The sequence below is a fragment of the Delphinus delphis genome, chromosome 14 (assembly GCF_949987515.2).
Source record: "Delphinus delphis chromosome 14, mDelDel1.2, whole genome shotgun sequence".
NCBI classification, from domain to species: domain Eukaryota; kingdom Metazoa; phylum Chordata; class Mammalia; order Artiodactyla; family Delphinidae; genus Delphinus; species Delphinus delphis.
This window is the reverse complement of record NC_082696.1, coordinates 1,823,316-1,843,818: the sequence shown is the minus strand read 5'-3', so window position 1 is coordinate 1,843,818 and position 20,503 is coordinate 1,823,316. Positions and strand designations below refer to the sequence as shown.

Below are 20,503 nucleotides of genomic sequence, written 5' to 3'. Positions count from 1 at the left end.
AGCAGAGGGCGGGGTCCCTGGGGCGCTGACACTGGTGTAGGGCGCGCGGCCCCCTTTCCCCACCCCAGTCCACACATCTGTGTCGTGACGGCCACAGTCGCTCTCGCACTTGCTCACTGAGTCGCCTCGCTGACTGATCCACCAGCCTCCCGCTGGGCCTCCCAGCAGGGGCACAGGGGGGTGTGGACTGCAGGGTGAGAGGTGCCCAGCCCAGGGGTGCAGGACTGGGGAGGGGGCCGAGCCCAGGGGTGCAGGGACTGGGGAGGGGGCCGAGCCCAGGGGTGCAGGGACTGGGGAGGGGGCCGAGCCCAGGGGTGTATGGACTGGGGAGGGGGCCGAGCCCAGGGGTGTATGGACTGGGAGGGGGCCGAGCTCAGGGTGCAGGGACTAGGGAGGGGGCCGAGCCCAGGGGTGCAGGACTGGGGAGGGGGCCGAGCCCAGGGGTGCAGGGACTGGGGAGGGGGCTGAGCGCAGGGGTGCAGGGACTGGGGAGGGGGCCGAGCCCAGGGGTGCAGGGACTGGGGAGGGGGCTGAGCCCAGGGGTGCAGGGACTGGGGAGGGGGCTGAGCGCAGGGTGCAGGGACTGGGGAGGGGGCCGAGCCCAGGGGTGCATGGACTGGGGAGGGGGCTGAGCGCAGGGGTGCAGGGACTGGGGAGGGGGCTGAGCGCAGGGTGCAGGGACTGGGGAGGGGCTGAGTGCAGGGTGTAGGGAGATACAAGGTTCCCGTAGTCAGAGACGTTCCCTCCCTGCTGGCGCCCACCCTCAGCCGTGCCCAGGTGCCTGGGTCACACTGTGTGCTCTACGGATAGGGAAGAACAAGGTTCAGGTGACCCCGACACTTTCCTGAGTGACAGCCGCCCTCAGACAGCAGGTGTCATCTGAGAACATCCCAGCCCCGCGGTCCTGCCACGGCAGAGACCTGACCAGCTCCTCAAAATCCAGTCATTTCGAAAACAAGGCACAGTTCTTGTCAAGTACAAAGTACCCGGTCTTTGCGTCAGGGACACTTCAAACTTTAAGGAAGCCAGCGATTCTGTGTAGGCAAGTCTTGTACTTTTCCAAACCAACCACCTTCCTGAAAAGGCTGAGGCCTCGAAACCAACGGGCCAGGAGTCAAGAAGCAGCTCTGCTCGCCCTGAGCACAGGGCGCATCTGTGCGGTGCCAGCCACCTCTGCGGGGGGGGGGGGGGGGGGGGCAGCCACGCCTAAGAAGATGCACAAACGGCCCTCCTGGCGGGATCAGGCGGCCGAGACGGGAAACCCGCAGGCCTGCACCTTGTCAACACGGCTGGCTGGCGTTCAGCCCGCCCTTCTCGAGAGTAAAATGGCGCAGCGACGGCTGGCGGATTAAAGCTCCTGGGGAGTTACTGCTTCCAGAAGAGAGGAAATGGGGGCCCTCCGCAGGCCCCTGTTAGGAGGAGGGCAGGGTACCCCAAACAGTCCCCGTGGGGCAGACCAGTCCTGGCTAAAGTGGGGCTGGGGTGAGGTGACAGGCGACCAGGCCCTGCCCTCTGAGTAGCCGGCAGGCCACCCAACCCTGCCGTGTCCTGCTGAAAAACACATTGAGGTTCTAGTGGGCCTGTCTTCCCGGTCTTGGGAGGCCTAGGATTTCCTGAGGTTCGGGTTCACGTCTCCCGCTCACTGCAGGGACTGCTCGGTGCCAGGCTGGAGTCCGGGAGAACCGGCACCTGATGACAGCTGCTCTCGGAAAAGCCACTCTTCACTTGGGGGCCACAGGGCCCTGCCACGCACACAGCCCCGCACGTCCCACCTACAGCCCCACCGTCGGGGCGTGGACCTCAACATACCCACCAGCCATCCAGCCCGTGCCCAGAGGCCAGGAAGGGGCTGCCACAAAATGCCCACCTGGGCCACCAGGTCACCACTTTAATAACCTAACCCAGGTCAGCAGGTGGCTGGGGCCTCTGTGCCCTCGCGTCACCACATCCTGGTCACCAGAAGATCCCTGAAAGTCCAAGGGGAATGAACTGGACACAAGTATGTTACGTGGGGCGTGGCTTACAGAGCCTCCTCGTGTCAAGCACGCAGCTGGCCCTGCGCACCCCGGCCCCCAGGTAAGCACAGCCGCGGGGCCTGGGCTGGGCCTTCCCCCCACTTCCTTTTGTCTGCCTGCCTCTGCTGGAAGGACACTGGGACTGGGTGGGTGGGCGCGGGACACACGGCCCTTTTTGTCTTCAGTCACATTCGTCCATACTTGATGGAAGCAGGGGGCCGAGGTTCCACAGAAAAGCGGAGACAGGGGTGTTTCAGGGCCAAGTGGCCAGCAGCCCCCTTCCCGATGGAAAGGCCCAGCTCCCCACCAGCAGCGTCCTAGAGAAGTCCACTCGCCTTTCAAGGAAACTCGGAAGGTGGAAGAAGACACACTCACCCACTGACCCCAGCGCGGGCCTCAGCCCCTCCCCCGCAGCCCCTCCCCACTCCCCAGCCGCTTTCTGCTCCAGCCTTCCTTTCTGGGGAGGAAGAAGAGAGGGGCTGTGGCCACGCAGCTGAACCAAGGAATGCCCTCAACTTGGTGATTCACAGCTAATGTCGTTTTGTTGCCTTGCGCCAATGCCACCCCCCCCACACACAAATCACCCAGAACAGCCCGACCCTGTGACCTGCGAAGTTCCAGTCCCCCTGGGAATCCCATACCCTGCAGGCAGGCAGGTACCCCTCACCTGGGTGTCTCCCTCTCGGTGCTTTTGCAGGTCCTCCAGGCTTCTCCAGGTCAGCCTCAGGCAACGTTCAGAGTCGCGCCCTCTCCAAAGGAGCTCAGAAAGCCCACGTTTCAGGCCGCACCTGGATGGAGAGTCGGGGGGGGGGGTGCGGGGGGCGGATAAAGGAGGCCGCGCCGCCAATGCAGACCAGCGCCGCAGCCCCGGACTGAGTTGGGAGCACGGGCCACCGTGGGGTGTGGGTGTGGTGGTGATGGGGCTGCGAGAAGCCGCGGAAGGAGTGCAGGGCGGGGGTGCCGGAGGGGGCCGGGGGGCGGGGGGGCCGGGGGTCCAGGGGGTGCCAGGGGGGCCGGGGGCTTCCTCTAGAAGGGCTGGCCGGGACGCGCCGGACCGCTCCGCGCAGAGCCTGGGCCCGGACCGGGTCTCTAAGTAAGAAGCCGCCCAGGGGCGATAGCAGGCCCGGGGGAGGGTCCTGACATTCGCCTCTGGGTGGGACCTAGAGGCGTAAACCAGGAAAGGCGACGGTGGTGAGGTGACAGCCGTCGGGTCCGGTGCCCGCGACCCCCGGGACCCCCGACAGGGGCCGGGGCCGGGGTCGCAGGAAGGGGGTGCCCCCCGCCGCGGAGACTGACACACTCACCTGCGGGGATCAAAGTCGGGGTCCAGACAGGGTTCACGGTTCCGGGTCCGGGTCGGGGTCTGGGTGGGCGTCGGGGTCCGTATCGGGGTCAGGATTTGGGTTCGGGTTGGGGTCCGGGTCGGGGTGAGGGTCCGGGTCTGGGTCAGGGTCCGGGTCTGGCTTCGGGCCTGGCTCCGGGTCCGGCTCCGGTTCGGGGTCGGGGTCCGGATCCGGGTCGGGGTGAGGGTCTGGGCAAGGGTCCAGGTCGGGGTCCCGGGGCGGCGGACTGAACGTCGCCGCAGCTCGGTTGCAGTCAGGCTGGAACCCGCGGGGCCGGCGGTTGGGGACGATCCCCAGGGGGAGGTGCCCGGGCTCGGGATTGGCCGGCGCCCCAGCCACTGCCCGCTTCCTCCCGCCCCCGCCCCGCCTTCTCCCCCTTTCTCCCAGCCCCGCCCTTCCTCACCCCCCACCACCGCGGCCCTCCCTCCCCGCCGGACCAGCTGGACGGCCCGGCCGCGGGGCTTGATCATCCCGGGTCGCACCTTGCTGAGGGTGCAGCCTCACGGGGTCGCAAGGTCCTTGGGTCCCATTCTCCGGCGTTTGCACGGGCCCGGGCGCACCGGTGGTGTCTGGTGGAAACGTCCCGCCGGACCTCCACCAGCCAGCGCGGAGCGCGGTGCCTGGCGAGCGGAGGTGTGCCCAGGGACCTGGTGACCTGCGGGGGGGACCCAGAACCCACCAGTGGGACGCGCGCGAGGCGGTAGTGGGAGAGCCCGGCGCGCGCGTGGAGGAATGCACGCCGTTTCCAGTGCCGCGGGGCCCGAAGCTGATGCAGCCGCAGGACCCCGAGGAAGGGCTGGGGTATGATGTCGAGAGAAAAGTAGGCCCAGGGACCTGGGAGGGGCTGCGAGGGAGCAGTCCTGAACCCTAAACCTCACCCATTCCCAGCTTTGTTTTTCTTCATAGCTCGTGTCGGCTTCTAGTATATTACCTTATTTACTCTTTTATTTTGATCAAGTCCCCCCCACCCGGGCAGGTATTTCTGTTTGTTTGCTGCGGAGACCCAAACACCTAGAAGAGTGGCTGGCAGCTCACGGTTATTTGTTCAGTGAGTAAGTTCGTACCTCGGGGTCACACTCAAACCGACAACTGGGGTAAAGCTGTCCCCAGCTCCATTTACTCACGGCTTCCTTGGGACGCTCTCAGCACTGCAAACCTCAATTACTTCACAGACTCAGTTGCAGTGTGATTTTTCAGGTGCCCCCCCCCCCCCCACTCAACGGTGAGAGCCTTGTAGTTGGGTACAAGGTATTTTTCATAATGCCAACCATCTACTGGGTGCTCAATAGTATGCTGAATTCTGCAAGACAGGGACCAATCTTCCTATTTTATAGAGCAGGACAGTGAGGGCTGGAACAGATCAAAACTCGGGTAAGGGGGCCCAAGGCTTTCCCCCGTTGCACAGCCTAGAGATCCACCGTGTCCTGCTGCTGCGTTTGCCCTTCACCATGTAGTCAACACTCAGCGGGTGAGTCTCGTCCGTCGGCAGGCAGAAACTTGTTGAATAAATGAATTTATTAGCAAACCATTATAAATTGTGCCCTTACACTTATTTAATTCTGCCCTTACATTTACACCTTTCAAAACAGCTTCATCTACTATCTCATGGGATCAGCCCAACGTGAAAACTGGCAGAGGAAGTATTACGCAGTGGCTAAGCACGTAGATTCCGGAGCCGGACTGTGGGGTCCAAAACCTGGCTTTGTCACTTTCTTGCTATGTGATCTTAGGCTACTTAACCTCTCTTTGCCTAAAAAGGGGATGATAATAGTACTTACTCATAGAGGGGTCTGAGGATTAATTGAGTTAATATTTGTAAAACATTCAGAAGTGCCTGGCATGTAAGGGCTAAGGAAGCGTTGGCCTCTCTCCTTTTTTCCACCCAACAAGACAATCTGCAGATAGAACAGATCAACAACGTAAAACATGTGCAAAGCACCGGGCCCTTTGTCTCACAGGGAGGAGCTCTGGTGGTCTTAACTTACCCCTCCAGCCCTTCCACTTCCTTTCTAGCTGCAGCGGTGACAGAGCAAAGACCCACGTCAATGAGGATGGCCTCTGCCATTGTGCCAAGAACGGTGCCATGAACGGTGAAGACCTTGGTGCTGGGGACAGGGCAGCACAGACCAGCATGTTCCAGAAACCTCAAGAAGGCTTGGAGTCCAGGTGTCGTGATGCCTGGATATGTGCGTTGTCTGGGTGCTTTCTGGTTTTGTCTGTGTTGGTTTATAAGCTTGTAGGGGAGCCGTGACAACTCCCATATTTGCCCAGGCTCACTGTCTGGAATCCCTAGCTGGCCATCCAGATCTGCACTGGTACGGTCCATACCCGTCTCCAGGAGGCCTTGATCTGCTCATCTCCTTTGCCCTGTCCTCAGCAGAGATGGGGCTGAAGGGCATCCATCTTCCTGATGCTCCACTGGGTAGCAGGGGGTGGCTGGGATCCCCTCTCTGAGTGAATTAGCTCAATGTTTCCCTTCCTTTTACATCTTCATAAGCTCCAAATTGTCACAAGACGCCCTGCACGCAATTCTATGTCTGAGGTTGTTTTGTGAAAGTTGTCATATAATTCCAAGTTTCAATGTTAATATCCATGAGCAGTTATTACACATGGTGACAATTATCTTACATAATTAACGAAGGAAATTAAAATTTACTTTGTGACCTTTTCAGTGTCACAATAACTGGGCAACAGTGAACTTAGTCTAAGTTCAGTCTAAGATGCACAGTTTCATTTTCCTAGAAGGTGCTAAAATAACAAGTTGGTGCTGCCCTGGTGCACTTGCTGGAACGTAGCACCAGCCTGGAGATGCAGTTCCGAGGCCCAAGGCAATTTCCTATGTGATAAACATGATATGCTAAAGAGCAATGGCTGTTAACCTTTCTAGCTGAGAGTTTAATGATTCTCTCTCCCTAGAAAAAGATATAAAATGTCCAGCCTGGAGAGGAGGGAAGGAAAATAATTTTTTTTAATTATATATTTACAGAGAAAAATGTCTGGATGGAAATACATGAACACACATCAAAAGTAGTAAGATTTTAGGGTTTTTTGGCTTGTCTTTTTTGTTAATGAATAATTCTTAACAGTAATAAGAAGAATTATTTGTAAATAATAAGTATCAAATAAATAATAAGTATCAAATTATTTCTTACTTGATAAGAATTAACAAAGAAAAACACCCAACAACCTGTTGGAAGAGGGAATGCTTTAGTTCCAGGAAACAAGACACATTGCCGGTTGATTTCTCCATCCTCAGTTTTTTAGCCGCAGAAATAGAACAGAATTTCAGCTCTGTCACTGCAGCCTCGCCTAAGGATGCCGGTGAGGAGAGCTGTCCTTGCCTCAAGGCGCAGAGCTCCAGCTCCACCCGGGGCCCATCTCACTGTTGATCAGCTGTTTCTACAGATTCCCTGAATAACCGGCCCACAAACTGCTGGTTCTGCTTCAGAGTGGGCTTCTTCCAGAAGCCTGGTACCAGGCTTGTTTTGTTCTGTTGTTTCAAAAAGCTTCTCTGGATGTAGACTTCTCTCTTTGGACCCTGGTGGCTCCACTGCCTTTCCAAATGATTTTTCCCTCTTAAAGAGAACAGTTATCAAGAAGATGTTTTTTGTTTATTTGCTTTTGTTTTTAAAGGGGGAGCAACAGGAACTCTCACACGTTGCTGGTGGGAACGCAAAATGGTGCGGCCAGTTTGGAAGACAGTCTGGGGGTTTCTTACAAAACTGAACATATTCTCACCATACGATCCAGCAATCACATCCCTTGGTATTTACTCAAGTGAACTGAAAACTTACGTCTGCACAGGAAACCTGCACGTGGATATTTATAAGAGCTTTACTCATAATTGCCAAAACTTGGAAGCAGCCAAGATGTCCTTCCGTAGGTGAATAGAATAAACCTTGGTTTTATTTATGTTCATCCGGACAATGGAATATTATTCAGCAGTCGGAAGAAGTGAGCCGTCAAGCCATGAAAAGACATGAAGGAAGCTTAAATGCATACGACTAAATGAAAGAAGCCAACCTGAAAAGCTACGTACTGTGTGATTCCAACTATACGGAAAAGGCAAAACTATGCAGGCAGTGAAAAGATCAGGGGATGCCAGGGGCTGAGGTGGGGGAGGGAGGGATAAGCACAGCACAGGGGATTTTTAGGGCAGTGAAACTACTCTGCATGATACCGTAACGGTGTCATTATACGTTTGTCCAAACCCGTGGGAAGTACACACCAAGAGTGACCTGAAGCAAACGATGCGTGGACTTCTGTTAATAACAATGTATCGACATTGGCTCATCAGTTGTAACAAATGTGCTGATTCAGTAGAAGACGGTAGTAATAGGGGAAACTGGAGGAGGGATGAGGCGGGTATATGGAAACTGGAGGAGGGATGAGGCGGGTATATGGAAACTGGAGGAGGGATGAGGCGGGTATATGGAAACTGGAGGAGGGATGAGGCGGGTATATGGAAACTGGAGGAGGGATGAGGCGGGTATATGGAAATTGGAGGAGGGATGAGGCGGGTATATGGAAACTGGAGGAGGGATGAGGCGGGTATATGGAAATTGGAGGAGGGATGAGGTGGGTATATGGAAATTGGAGGAGGGATGAGGCGGGTATATGGAAATTGGAGGAGGGATGAGGTGGGTATATGGAAATTGGAGGAAGGATGAGGCGGGTATATGGAAATTCTCTGTATTTTCTGCTCAATTTTTTCTGAAAACCTAAAATTGCTCAAAACAGATTTTCAAAAGGGGACTGTGCTGTGGGCTGACGAGGACGTGTGCCCATGTAAATAAGTACTAAAAGGGAGGGCGGGCATAGAAGAGAATTCTTGAAGACTTAAGAGTTAAAAAAATGTCAAAATCATGATCTCTTCACCATCGCTTTGACAAAATTCTTTCCCTTCTCTCTCATTCGTAGGATATCTTTCCAGGTGGTAGAGAGGCAAGCGGCCCTGTGCACCATTTAAAGAACAAAGCGGCTGGGAAGCAGTGGTGCTGGGGGAAGGGCCACCCGAAGGCCTGCTTGGGCAGGAGGTGCGCCTCCAGGACAGCCCACGCACCTGGCTCATAGCCAAGCTCGCCGCGCCTCATGTGGGCCTCTGAAGGGGGCTTGTGTCTTCCCAAAAGGACAGCAAGGGCAATGAGGACCACGTCCCAGTCCCCTTTAGGACCAAGTCTCCGAAGGCACACCCTGTCACGTCCCCCTTTATTCTAGTGGCCAGAGCGGCTCAGGGAGTCTAGCCCACCCCCAAGTGGAAGCAGGAGCAGCAGAGATGCTGTGGACGTAGTTTAAGGTCCTCCCCCCGCTCAGCGGGCGGCGCTGGAGCAGCGTTTGGAGCTCTGGACAACGTGACAGCCACCAGCCAGGAGTGGCTGTTGACCACCTGAAATAGAACTGGTCCAAAGTGAAATGTACGTTAAGTATAAAACACACATCAAATTTTGAAGACTTAGCATGAAAAAATGCAAAGTATCTTATTAGTTTTTAAAATCCCAGTTACGTATTGAAATGACAGCGTGTGTGTTTCTGTTGGAAAGGCCCTCTGGGCCGAGCACTTAGGTCCCCAGGCCCCCAGTGTCCCTTTTGCTCAAGGATTCAGCCCCGCCACACCCTCTCCAGCTGGCTCCCCACAGAATTTGGGCCCTTCTCTGTCACCGTGAAGGACCTCGACGTGTATTGGAAGGTGGCGACCTTTCGGAAGGCTGTGCCTGTGTGAGGTTTGGAGGACCGACAGGGCAGGGGCCGGAGAGTTTCTTGGGGTGCAGACACTCCAGCAAGACTTCTGGGTGGTCTGGAAACCACAGCGGGCAGCAGCCAGGACAGGATTCCTGCCAGCGGGAGGGGGGAGAATGGAGCTGCGCTTACCCGCCCCCCTGGGGGGACACTTGGAGCCCTGGATGGGGTCACGAAGGATACTGGTGGGCTGAATTGTGTCCCAAAAAACATGTTGATGTCCTAAGCCTCGGTGCCAATGAAGTGGCCTTATATGCAAGTAGAGTCTTGCAGGTGTATTCAGTTAAGATGAGGTCATGCTGGGCGGGTGGGGGGGGTGCGGGGCGGTGCATGATCACACGTGACCGGGGTCCTTGTAAGAAGAGGAAAGATGCAAAGACAGACACACAGACAGGGAGGAGAAGGCCATGTGACGATGGAGAAAGAGAGTGGGCTGTGTGTCCTTCCCCGTGTCTCTCTCCGTTTCTCTTAGGGACACCAGCCCGCTTGGGTTAGGGCCCTCCCTCCTCTTAACTAATTAAGTCTGCAGCCACCCTGTTTCCAAATTGGGCACATTCCGAGGTCTCAGGGGTTAGGATGTCAACATACCTTTTTTTGGGGGGGACACAATTGAATCCCTAACATACACCTAAAGCAATCCCCCATCTCTCCTTCTTTAATTCTGTGTTTCTCTTGACCCGCGGGTGTTCTCACCAGGACAAGGGTCAAAGGTGAGGCAGGGCAGGGTAGAGGCGAGCAAAATAAAAGCTGCTTCCCAGGTGATTTGATTTAATCCCCATTTTTAGGCTTAAACTAGGAGGTGGCAACACAAATGCCAGGAACTAGGTGCCCTGGTTTCTCCTAGATGAAATTGGCAATATTTTCAGAACAGATCTGGCTTCCAACCCACCTGAGCCGGGAGATGAGCCGTGAGGTTTCCCACATCCGATGCCCTGGAGCCCAGCGGCCGTGCTGGCTGCTCTTGCTCCAGTGGTCTGCGGTGTGGCTACCTTGTCCCTTGGCGCCACCAGGAGCCTGGGTGAGCGTCCAGCTTAGAAACAGCGACGTTATCAGCACCATCAGATACCAGTGGGTGCCGGCGTTCAAGGGGAAAGACTTCAAAGTGAAATTTAAGCACGGCATGCGGGAGATGAACCCAAGCTTTCCACGTCTCCAGTGTGGGGCTGACAAAGGATGGAGAGACCGTCTCCTCATTGAACAAAGACTAACATCACATTGGGACCAGTGTCTGGGGTTTCACTGACCTCAGACAACAAACCAGATGGAATCCAGCTCGAACCTCCCATCCAGCACTTAGAAGATTACAGAAATGCACCCCTGGGAAATTGGTATTGGAAGGGAGCAAATGCCTAGATGTGGATACTTAGCCTCTACAATTCAAAACTTCAGGAATGTTATCCATTTAGGAGTGGCATCCAGATGGACATCCTTGCAAACTACCTGGCATGTCTCTCTACCTGCTGGAGCTCGTCGTGCCCTGCAGTGGGGACATGGGCAGGAAACACGCTGCCGAGTGTGTTACAGCTCCTTGCAGAGCGAGGAGGAAAATGGCGGAGTCCGTGATGGAAAGTCACTGGGGAACCTGCTTGGATGTGTTGTAGAAAATGGAATTCCCCCCTGGTCTGTAAGTGAATTCACTGCCTTAGTTAATCAATACATAAATCCGGTAGACTCTAGGGTTAGAGAACCCAGAGCCTCCAGTCAAAGGAAGCCAACCTAGGAAAGGTCAGAGTCAGCAGACCTGCTAAGGATTCAGAAAGTAAAAATGGAAGGGATTCAAGGATGCTGTTTCCCAGCGTCAGGGATGCGTGAACACGGGCTGCCATGCCCTGCAGGGAAGCAGGCGGGTGACGGTGTCGAGACTGGACTTAACTTCAGGATGTGTTGTTTCTGAGATACTTGTGAGATATCCAAGAAATCAGTGAGAGGCAGTGCCCAACATTCCTTTGGAAATTATTGATATTACTGAAAGTATACAGCACACAACAAAATTATACCTTTTTACTCACTTTTAATTGTATTTGCTCTGTACTGATGTGAAAAAATGTTTTAAATAAAAGTAATGTTGTAGCAAAATTATGCAAGAACCAAACTTCAATGCACACAGTGCCCTGAAAGTTATTGAAAGATTAAGAAATTATTTCAATAAAAAGAAAGCAATCATGTTTACAAAATGACATATTATTAATGTTAAAATAAAGATGACAAAGCCTCTTGACAGTTGATGCCAAGTTTGCCGACAAAGAAAATAATAGGAAAAGAAAAAAGAATGCTCATTCTACCTGTGCAACTTATATTCAGCCCATCTTTGAAACGTAAAACAATGTAAGAATAATTTATTTTCTGTGTTAGAGACAATAATAATTTTGAAATAAAGTTTTGAGACTGAAATAATTTTATGGCCTTTCCAGTTTTCCAGATGCCTTATGAAATCTGAAAATTAGATGAATTGAATTCTGCCAGCACATAAAACGTGTCTACACTGAATCTACCGCTGAGCATGGTAAGAAGGTGATATTAGCTGGGGGCGGGTGGGTGGAGCGGGGGACCAGTGTATGAGAATCTAGGAATTTCAGGTTGTTTTCTAAAACTGGATGACTCCCATTCAAGTCCTAAGATAGATTTGCGGCAGTAATTTATTGGATACATTTCTAAATAATTTCGAATCTCTCAGGACATACGCAACTATGCCGGTATCATTTGCTAGTGGAAAGTGTAGCTTCTCAAAATGTCCCTAAAACTGCCTGTGATCCACAGTGTCACAAAAAACTGTCAAATCAGGGACCTGTTGTAAAATGCAATATTGAAGCCAGTAAGTAATGAAATGCATTTTGAAAATTTTCTCAGCCAAAAGCAAGGCATGTTTGTATAAATATTATATCCTAGTGCCATAGAGTTTCTAATTATTGTGATTAAAACTTAAATTTTTATTATTTCATGTTTAATAATTGTTTGTACAAGTTATACAGGCTGACTTTATGTGTTGTAGTAGTTGTTGAGAAATAAATAGTATACTCATCTGACAAAGTTTACTAAAAAAGGGTTTTGCCTTTTAAAATTCACACGGAAGCATGGGCCGGTCACTACCCTGAAATAGACAAGATTATCATGTAAATCAGCCTTATTAAAGTGGATTGGCCAAGGATTAGAAATAACTATGTTAACTACATCTAAGCAGATAAAGAAGATTTATCAGTACAAAATAAAACCAAGAAATAAAAAGGCCCGAGTGGAAACACTCAGCATGAAAAATGCAGTCTCTGTAACGAGAACACGTAGATAGCATCGCTTACAGCGGCAAGAGCTGCACCCAGTCCCTGGGGGAACTCCCCCCACCAAGCGATGCCCCAACACCAGCTGGGGGTCCTGCAGTTCAACTCATATCCGGCACCATCTACCTGGAGCTGGTGTCAGACCCCACCAGGTAAGGGCTCAGTCCCACTCTAGACACCAATTCCAAGCCCAGGTCGTCACCTGTGCTTCCGGCCCATGGGATATACATCTGAGGTTCCAAAGACCCCTTTCCTGGTTTCTATTAATTTGCTTGAGTAGCGCACAGGTCTCAGGAAACCAGCTAAACTGGTTTGACCAGTTAACTCAGGAAACTCACTAGATTATGGGTTTATTAAAAAAGGGCATAACTCAGGAACAGCCAGAGAAGAGATGCAAGGGCAAGGCTCTGGGGAAGGGCTTCCATGCTGCCCAGGTGCGCCAGGCTCCCAGCACCTCCAGGTGTCCACCGCCCCGGACACTCTCCAAACTCCATCCTTTTGGGTTTACGGAGACTTCATTGCACAGACAGGATTGATTACATCTTTGGTGGTTGGCGATTGAACTCCGTCTCCAGCCCCTCTTCCCTCCCTGGGGGTCGGGGGTGGGACTGAAATTTCCAACCCTGTAACCACGTGGTTGGTCTCCTGGCAACCAATCTGCAACCTTAGAAGCTTTCCTAAAGTGACCTCATTAACACAACAAAAGACAGCTTTATAGTTTATCAGTTAGGAAACTCCTACAGTTTTAGGACCCCTGTGCCTGGAACAGAGGAAGGCCAAATATATACATATGTGTAAAATAAATCACAATCTCACAGGTGGATACCTACAGGATGGATGAATAAAATAGAAAGCAAGTGGAAACAGCCTCGGGAGTCTGCAGGAAAGAATAAAGAAATAAAAGCTGCACGAGAAAAATAAAGAGATGCCGAGGGTAGGATTAGAGGTGCCAGGTTAGAGGAAGTGCAGAAACGAGCTTTAAAAAATACAGGTGAACTATTTGGAGGGAAAAAACGCTGAGGGCCTTTGGTTTGAAGCCAGAGGGTGAAGCCAGAGCAGAGGCTCCAGGGAGACAGGGGGGCCTCTCCCAGGTGGCTCAGACAGACTGGGTCTTGGGGGTGTTTCCAAAGGGGCCGGCACAGCAGGAGGATGTTCCAGGAACATGCTGAAAGGAAAGAGGAAGCGGGTGAGGACCCAGGACGTGCAAGGTCCCTGGGGGCCATCTCAGCACATGGCCGCCCTGTCCCAGTCCAGAGGTGCCAGGGCCTTGAACAGATGTTACCACCGCGGGCCGAGGGTGCTGCCTGGAACCTGCGGCCCGCGCAGAGGAGCAGGGGCCGGGGTGGGGATGGCAGGGCAGCTCCCGGTGTCCCGGGGTCTCTGCGTGCCCCCCGGGGCCTCTGCCAGGGCTTGAGTCGTGGGCACCTCAGGCCTCCTCCAGCCCCGAAGACATGGGCTTGAGCCCACACACGTCTGGGCTTGTGTCTTCCTTGGACCTGAGTGCCACCCGGGGACCCCCAGAGACCAGCTGGAGCTGGGCTGAGTTGGCTGGAGCAGGCGGCGGGCGATGGGGACAATGGGCCCTCGGGTGCGCGTGGGCCCCCGCTGCCCCGCGCCCCACGCTTCTGCTCCCCTATTGCAGAAGCGAGCATCTCAGGCCCTGCAGCTGGGTTGGAGTGACACCGAGTTTGGAACCCTCTTTTCAGTGAAGGTGTTGCTTGCAGGGAGATGCGGGGCCAGCTAGTGGCCAAGCGTGTGTAGCTGGGACAGTGTTCGTTGCTGGCAGGGCCTCCTGGCTGGGCAGCCTGTTGCTGTCACGCCACATATAAGTTCATTTCCGAGCCCGTAACCAGCACTCCCGGTGGCGACCAGTGTCTGGACACTGAAGCCCTGGTCACTCCCCATCGGCGGTCTTTCCAGATGATTCCTCAGGTCTGCAGAGCGCTGAGAAAGGAAAGGGCTCTTCAAGTTCTTAGCAGGAATCGAGGCTCTGGAACCTGTCTTTTCCTGAGGCCCGCGCCTCGGATCCCATCCCTGTTGGGGGCTGGTGGTGGACGCACTGAAACGGGGTGTCAGGCTGTCATCTCCGGAAGAGACTGGCGGCACCTGTGAGAAGACAGGAGCGCTGGCTGGACGGCTGGACGGATGGCCCCAGTCTCCCCGCGGCTCGCGTGGACTCAGGCCACGTGGGAGCCCCTGGGTCCTGCCGAGAAGGTTGTCTGATGCTCTTAATTCCAGTCACCGGTCCAGGGAACGCTCACAGACATGGGCCACGTGTGAGGGAGAAAACGGAGCTGGACGGTGGTCTGGGACTTGGCGACCGGCAGACAATCAGAGATTAGAAATTTGTCTTTCATGAAAGTTCAACTCCTGCCATCCAGTGTTTGAACATGGATTTTCACAAAAGTGTATTTCTTTTCAGATTCTTAGATTCGTACCAATGTGCTCAAAACAGGCATAGAACTCTAAAGTCAAGAGAGCTTAGTAGCACTTATTCAAACCTTTGAAAATCACTTTTATTTTTTACCTCCTAGGAATTTATGCATTTACTTTTCAGCCTTATCGAGGTATTGTTGACGAACAGAATTGTAAGATAGTAAAGTGTACAACGTGATCTGATAAACGTAAACACTGTGCAAAGATTCCCTCCATCTAGTTAATGAACACATTAATCGCCTCACATATTTCTTTCTTTGTTTTTTTTTGGCCGTGCCGCGCGGCTTGCGGGATTTTAGTTCCCTGACCAGGGATCAAACCCGGGCCCCCTGCAGTGGAAGTGCAGATTCCTAACCACTGGACCACCAGGGAAGTCCCATATTTCTCTTTTTTTTGGTGAAAGCAATGAAGTTCTTCTCTCTTACCAAATTTCAATTATACATAGTACGGTTTCAGCTATAGTCACCATGTTTTACATACATCCTCAGACCTTGAAAATAATTTTTTAACACAATTATCCACAGACAACGCAAAAAAAGAACATCTTAATAACGACCCCCAATACCCACCACTAGCGTCACGCAGACCCTGCCAGCTCCTTCCTGCTCATGTGTGCACATACATATGTGACTTTGTTTCAAAAATGGGCTCGCACTGTCATACGATTTATTTTCCGACTTATCAATAAATCGCAAACCTCTGTTTTATTAACGTATAGTGATAACGTCATTATAGTAGCTACAAAGTGTCCTATTTTGGGCACATCCTCCAATTTAATAACTGACCCTCCTAGTTGTTGTTTAGGTAACAGCCGATGTCTTTGTCTCCTAAACACCTATTCTGAGCATCCCCGCACTTCGGTCTGAGGCGACTTGACCAACAGGCGGTGGAGATAGCAACTCTGTCACCCCAGGTATGTCCCTCTGCTGGCGTGGCATCTCCTGACTTCCGTCTCCTGGGGCCAGACCTGTCTGCTGGAGAAGGAGGCCTCGGGGCGGTGGGGGCTCCCGGCAACAGAGGACGTAGCTCTCTTGGGCATCGGCCTGACAAGCCTGGCGTGACTGCCACGGAGCTGGCGGCCCGGAGCGGGGGTACTTCTGGCTGAGCCCAGGCTGCCCAGAGAACCCAAAAGGAAGTGAGGCACTGTGGTCCTGCACCCAGTTTGGGTGCTTTGTCTTGTAGCAAATGGCCCCGAGCAGGGGCCAAGGCAAGGCGTTTATTTTTATTTATTTATTTTTTACATCTTTATTGGAGTATAATTGCATTACAGTGGTGTGTTAGTTTCTGCTTTATAACAAAGTGAATCAGTTATACATATACATATGTTCCCATATCTCTTCCCTCTTGCGTCTCCCTCCCTCCCACCCTCCCTATCCCACCCCTCTAGGTGGTCACAAAGCACCGAGCTGATCTCCCTGTGCTATGCGGCTGCTTCCCACTAGCTATCTACCTTACGTTTGGTAGTGTATATATGTCCATGCCTCTCTCTCGCTTTGTCACAGCTCACCCTTCCCCCTCCCCATATCCTCAAGTCCGTTCTCCAGTAGGTCTGTGTCTTTATTCCTGTCTTACCCCTAGGTTCTTCATGACATTTTTTTCCTTAAATTCTATATATATGTGTTAGCATACGGTATTTGTCTCTCTCTTTCTGACTTACTTCACTCTGTATGACAAGGTGTTTATTGACCTCTGAGATGCTCTCACAACAGACACTCGTCTGAATCAGATCCTTACGGTAGGCCTGAGGGTTGGTTCTTCTGCTTTCATTGTCTAGACCATGAAGCCAAGGTTTAGGATGGAAGCCACCTGCCTGACCACACAGCACCGGGAAATGCAGGGGTGAGGTCTCTGCCGCTCACTCCAGGCTGAGGCCTAAGTCACCCCATTCTGCCAGGAGCCCGATCGGCCCCCGAGCAGGTGTCCGGGGTCAGCTCTGAGCAGCCCGTGTACGCGCGGTGGTGGCTCGTGGGCGTCCGTAAGTCAGAGCTAGGTCGTCTGCCTCGCCACGTGGAAGCGCTCTGACTTTGAGAGCGTCATGCGTTAAATTAACCAGGACGGCTTATCCCACAGCCATCGTGGGACCACACCTGGTGTCTGGTCCTGCTGACCTCTGGTGGCCTCGGCCTGCAGTGGCTTGAAGCAGGGTGTCGGTTCCTGGCCAGTGACTGAGGTCGGTTCGAGGCGGTGAGAGCACCGAATCTTAGCCACTAGACCAGACGGAAAGTAGTGAAACAAGTAAAGTGTTTATTAAGAGAAAAAAAGAGTATGTGTGGAAGACACACGAGCAGACTCAGAGAGAGTCGTGCCCTCGTGGCAGTTGGAATCACTTTTATGGGGCATTTCTTCCGGGTTTCTTTTGACTAATCATTCTGATTTGCCTGGTTGAAAGTCCACATTTGGTGTATCTCAGGATTTCCCCACGCGTGCGGGTGCGTCTCTTAGCCAAGATGGATTCTACGGAAGAGGCCTGTGGGCAGTGAGCATTAGTTGCCACCCCTTAGCATCACTCACCTTTTGACCTCCAAGGAACCTTTCTGCACATGTGTAGTTGGGGAGGTCTCCTGACTTGGAGAATGAGGAATATGTGGTCTCTTATCTCCTGTCTGGGCAGGCCAGCCTCCTCTCTCAATTGTCCTGTTATTCCCGTATCGGAGTATCGGTCCACAGGGGAGGAACTCAGACCGTTTGCCGGGAGGGCCCGTCTGTCTCTTGCCCGCTGCGCTTCCAGCAGGTGGGGATGGGCCCTCCGTGCTTCTCTTCCCCCGTCTCTCAGCACCGCACCTGGTGGTGGGGTGGCCTTTAGCCGGACACCTGTTACTACTGCGTTTCCATCCCCGCCCGGGCTGAGATGACAGACCTTAATGAACTGCTGGCCTCGGGGTACCACCGTGTGCTCAGCCAGCCTGTCTGGTGATGGCTGATGCGCTCAGAGCCCGTTTCCAGTGGGATTGCTGACGGCGGTACAAGTGGAAGTCGGTTCTGAACCATGAGTGGAACCAGGATTTCCTCCAAAAGGGCACTTTCACAAGGGCAGAGGTCACTCACTTCCGTGAGTAGGGACTGGGGCAACACTGTTACCAGCATCCCCGACTCAACCAAGCTTATCCGATTCTTACAACCGCAGACTATGATGAATAAGACATAAAAGGCCCCACACATACGAATGCTTCCGGTGACAGAAACTGGAACTAAAACATATTTTCCTGTCGATGCTGAATGGGGTCAACTACAAATTGAGGGGAAGACAGATTAAGAGTCTGAGAAAGAGTGACTGAAAATAAAATACTGATCACAATTGACTAAACAAGGTCCGGTCTCATCTGGGGTGACAAATGTATGTTTTAAAAAAATCTGCACTACCTCATGGAATCATGAGATCTTAATACAGGTTGTATTATACTGAGTTGAGAACTACTGTACTGTAGGTGCCTGGCTACACAGCAGAATTGTATTTTAACTTTGCAAATTACTTAGAGCAACCAGGCAAGGTGGGTTCGGGCGCCCTCTGGTGGCAGCGTACAAGCCGCGGGGAGGTTTTCAACTTTCTTCTCTCTCGGGTTGACGTCCACCGGCGAAGCGCCCTCCTCCTTCTGTCCACAGTTTGTACTTGAGTCCCTTTCTGCTGGGCAGTAGCATCCTCCCGTTTGTCCTCACCCTGCGTGCTCTCGTTCAGAATACCTGAACCAAGAGAAAGGAAAACAGCTTTGAAAAGAAAGAGCTACCCCAGGAACCAGTGTGCTGAACCTCCAAGGCCTTGAAAAGCCATGTACATCTGAGACGTCTGGTCTCTTAGACCCTGTCTCAGCGCGCTTGTTTCCTTTCCTACCCTGAAAAATAAACAACCATTTGGCTTTTTATGTGTTTTCTCCTTTCAATACTAGCATTGCTGTAACATCAGTTTCGACTTTTAATTGCATTGCGTATGAAACATGTATCTGTAAATTAGCTTGAAACTAAAATCATCTCCACAGCGATTTCATGGGAATGTGTTTGAAATGTTGCCTCTACTTTCTTGGGCCTGATGATTTGTGTGCCATTCCAAAGCCTCTATAGGCAGTTTTCGACAGAATGGAATAAGAAGACGTGGTACATATATATGATGGAATACTACTCAGCCATAAGAAAGAATGAAATCATGCCATTTGCAGCAACATGGGTGGACCTAGAGATTATCATACTAAGTGAAGCAAGTCAGAGAAAGACAAATGTCATACGATATCACTTATATGTGGAATCTAAAATACGACACAAATGAACTTATTTACAAAAGAGAAATAGACCCACAGACATAGAAAACAAACTTATGGTTACCAAAAGGGAAAGGGGGAGAGGGAGGGATAAATTAGGAGTTTGGGATTAACATATACACACTACTATGTATAAAATAGACAAACAACAAGGACCTACTGTAGAGCACCAGGAACTATATTCAATATCTTGTAATAACCTATAATGGAAAAGGATCTGAAAAAGAGCACACATCTATAACTGAATCACTGTGCTGCACACTTGAAACTAACACACTGTAACTCAATTATACTCCAAAAGAACAAAAGAAACTTAAAAAATAAAAGAAATACCAAAAACAATTAAAGGCAGTTTTCCAGGCCAGGCTTTGTTTTACGTCACCCTCTGTCCTCCCAGGAGTGTTTCCTCCACCACCAGGGGCCCAGCTGAGAGGATCCAGGTGTGTTCTCTTGATCTACATCCTTCAGAGTCAAGGAAATTGCCCAAACCTATCAGAGCGACACCTTAGATGCACTCGGCCCACCGGCTCTGACTTGTGAGGGCAGGATAAACACTCGGCTGCCATGGGAACCACCTGTCTGTCTGGGCTGTTTCTTGCGGGCAAAACCAAGTGCTCAGAGATGCCACAGGTGCCTTCTGACGGAGTTCGTTGTTCGCCATGCTTACCACTGGGCCGATAACTTTCCATTCCAGCTGCTAGAGAGGGTTCTGCTTTGGGCTCCAGACATTCTTCTCTCCTAACATGTCATTCTTTTGGAAAGGCCAGTAATGTTCCTCGTAATGTGGGTGGTCAGATTACCCAGCAGCACAGAGTGTCTCGCTGCAGACACCAGCTTCCACTTCAAAAATGTGTCATCACCACTGTCACCTTCACCATCACCATCACCTTCACCATCACCGTCACCATCACTACCATCACCATCATCACCACCATTATCACCATCATCACCATCACCACCATCACCATCCACCATCATCATCACCACCACCATTACCATCACCATCATCACCACCATCACCACCATCGTCATCACCATCACCACCATTATCACCATCATCCCCACCACCATCCCCACCACCATCATCACCACCACGACCACCATTACCATCCCCCACCATCGATCACCATCACCATCACCATTAGCATCACCATCACCATCGTCATCACCATCACCACCATTATCACCATCATCCCCACCATCACCACCATCACCATCATCATCACCACCATCAACACCATGATCACGACCATCACCATCATCACTGTCACATCAACTACTTGGCCTAAGGCCAAAAAACTACTGAGTGGCAGAGTTTGCATCAGACTCTAACGATGACTCCAGAACATACACACTCTTCCCCACTGGACTCTAACTTTCCCGGCCTCAGTTTCTTCATCTGTAAAGTAGAGACAGGAATGGTACCTCTCTAATGAGGGTTTGTGCAGGTGCAA

The 20,503-nt window shown here is 52.2% G+C and overlaps 1 protein-coding gene across 1 annotated transcript in view; it reads right to left on the bottom strand.

The window, feature by feature from the left end:
* FRMD1 (FERM domain containing 1) overlaps window positions 1-3,418 on the bottom strand; it is a 46,564-nt gene extending 43,146 nt beyond the window's left edge. Inside the window, exons 1-2 of the mRNA XM_060029627.2 lie at window positions 3,320-3,418; window positions 2,683-2,803 (exon numbers count right to left, since the gene is read on the bottom strand). The gene's annotated coding sequence lies outside the window, so the exon portion shown is untranslated. The remainder of the gene's footprint in view (window positions 1-2,682; window positions 2,804-3,319) is intronic.
* Window positions 3,419-20,503: the final 17,085 nt, after the last annotated feature.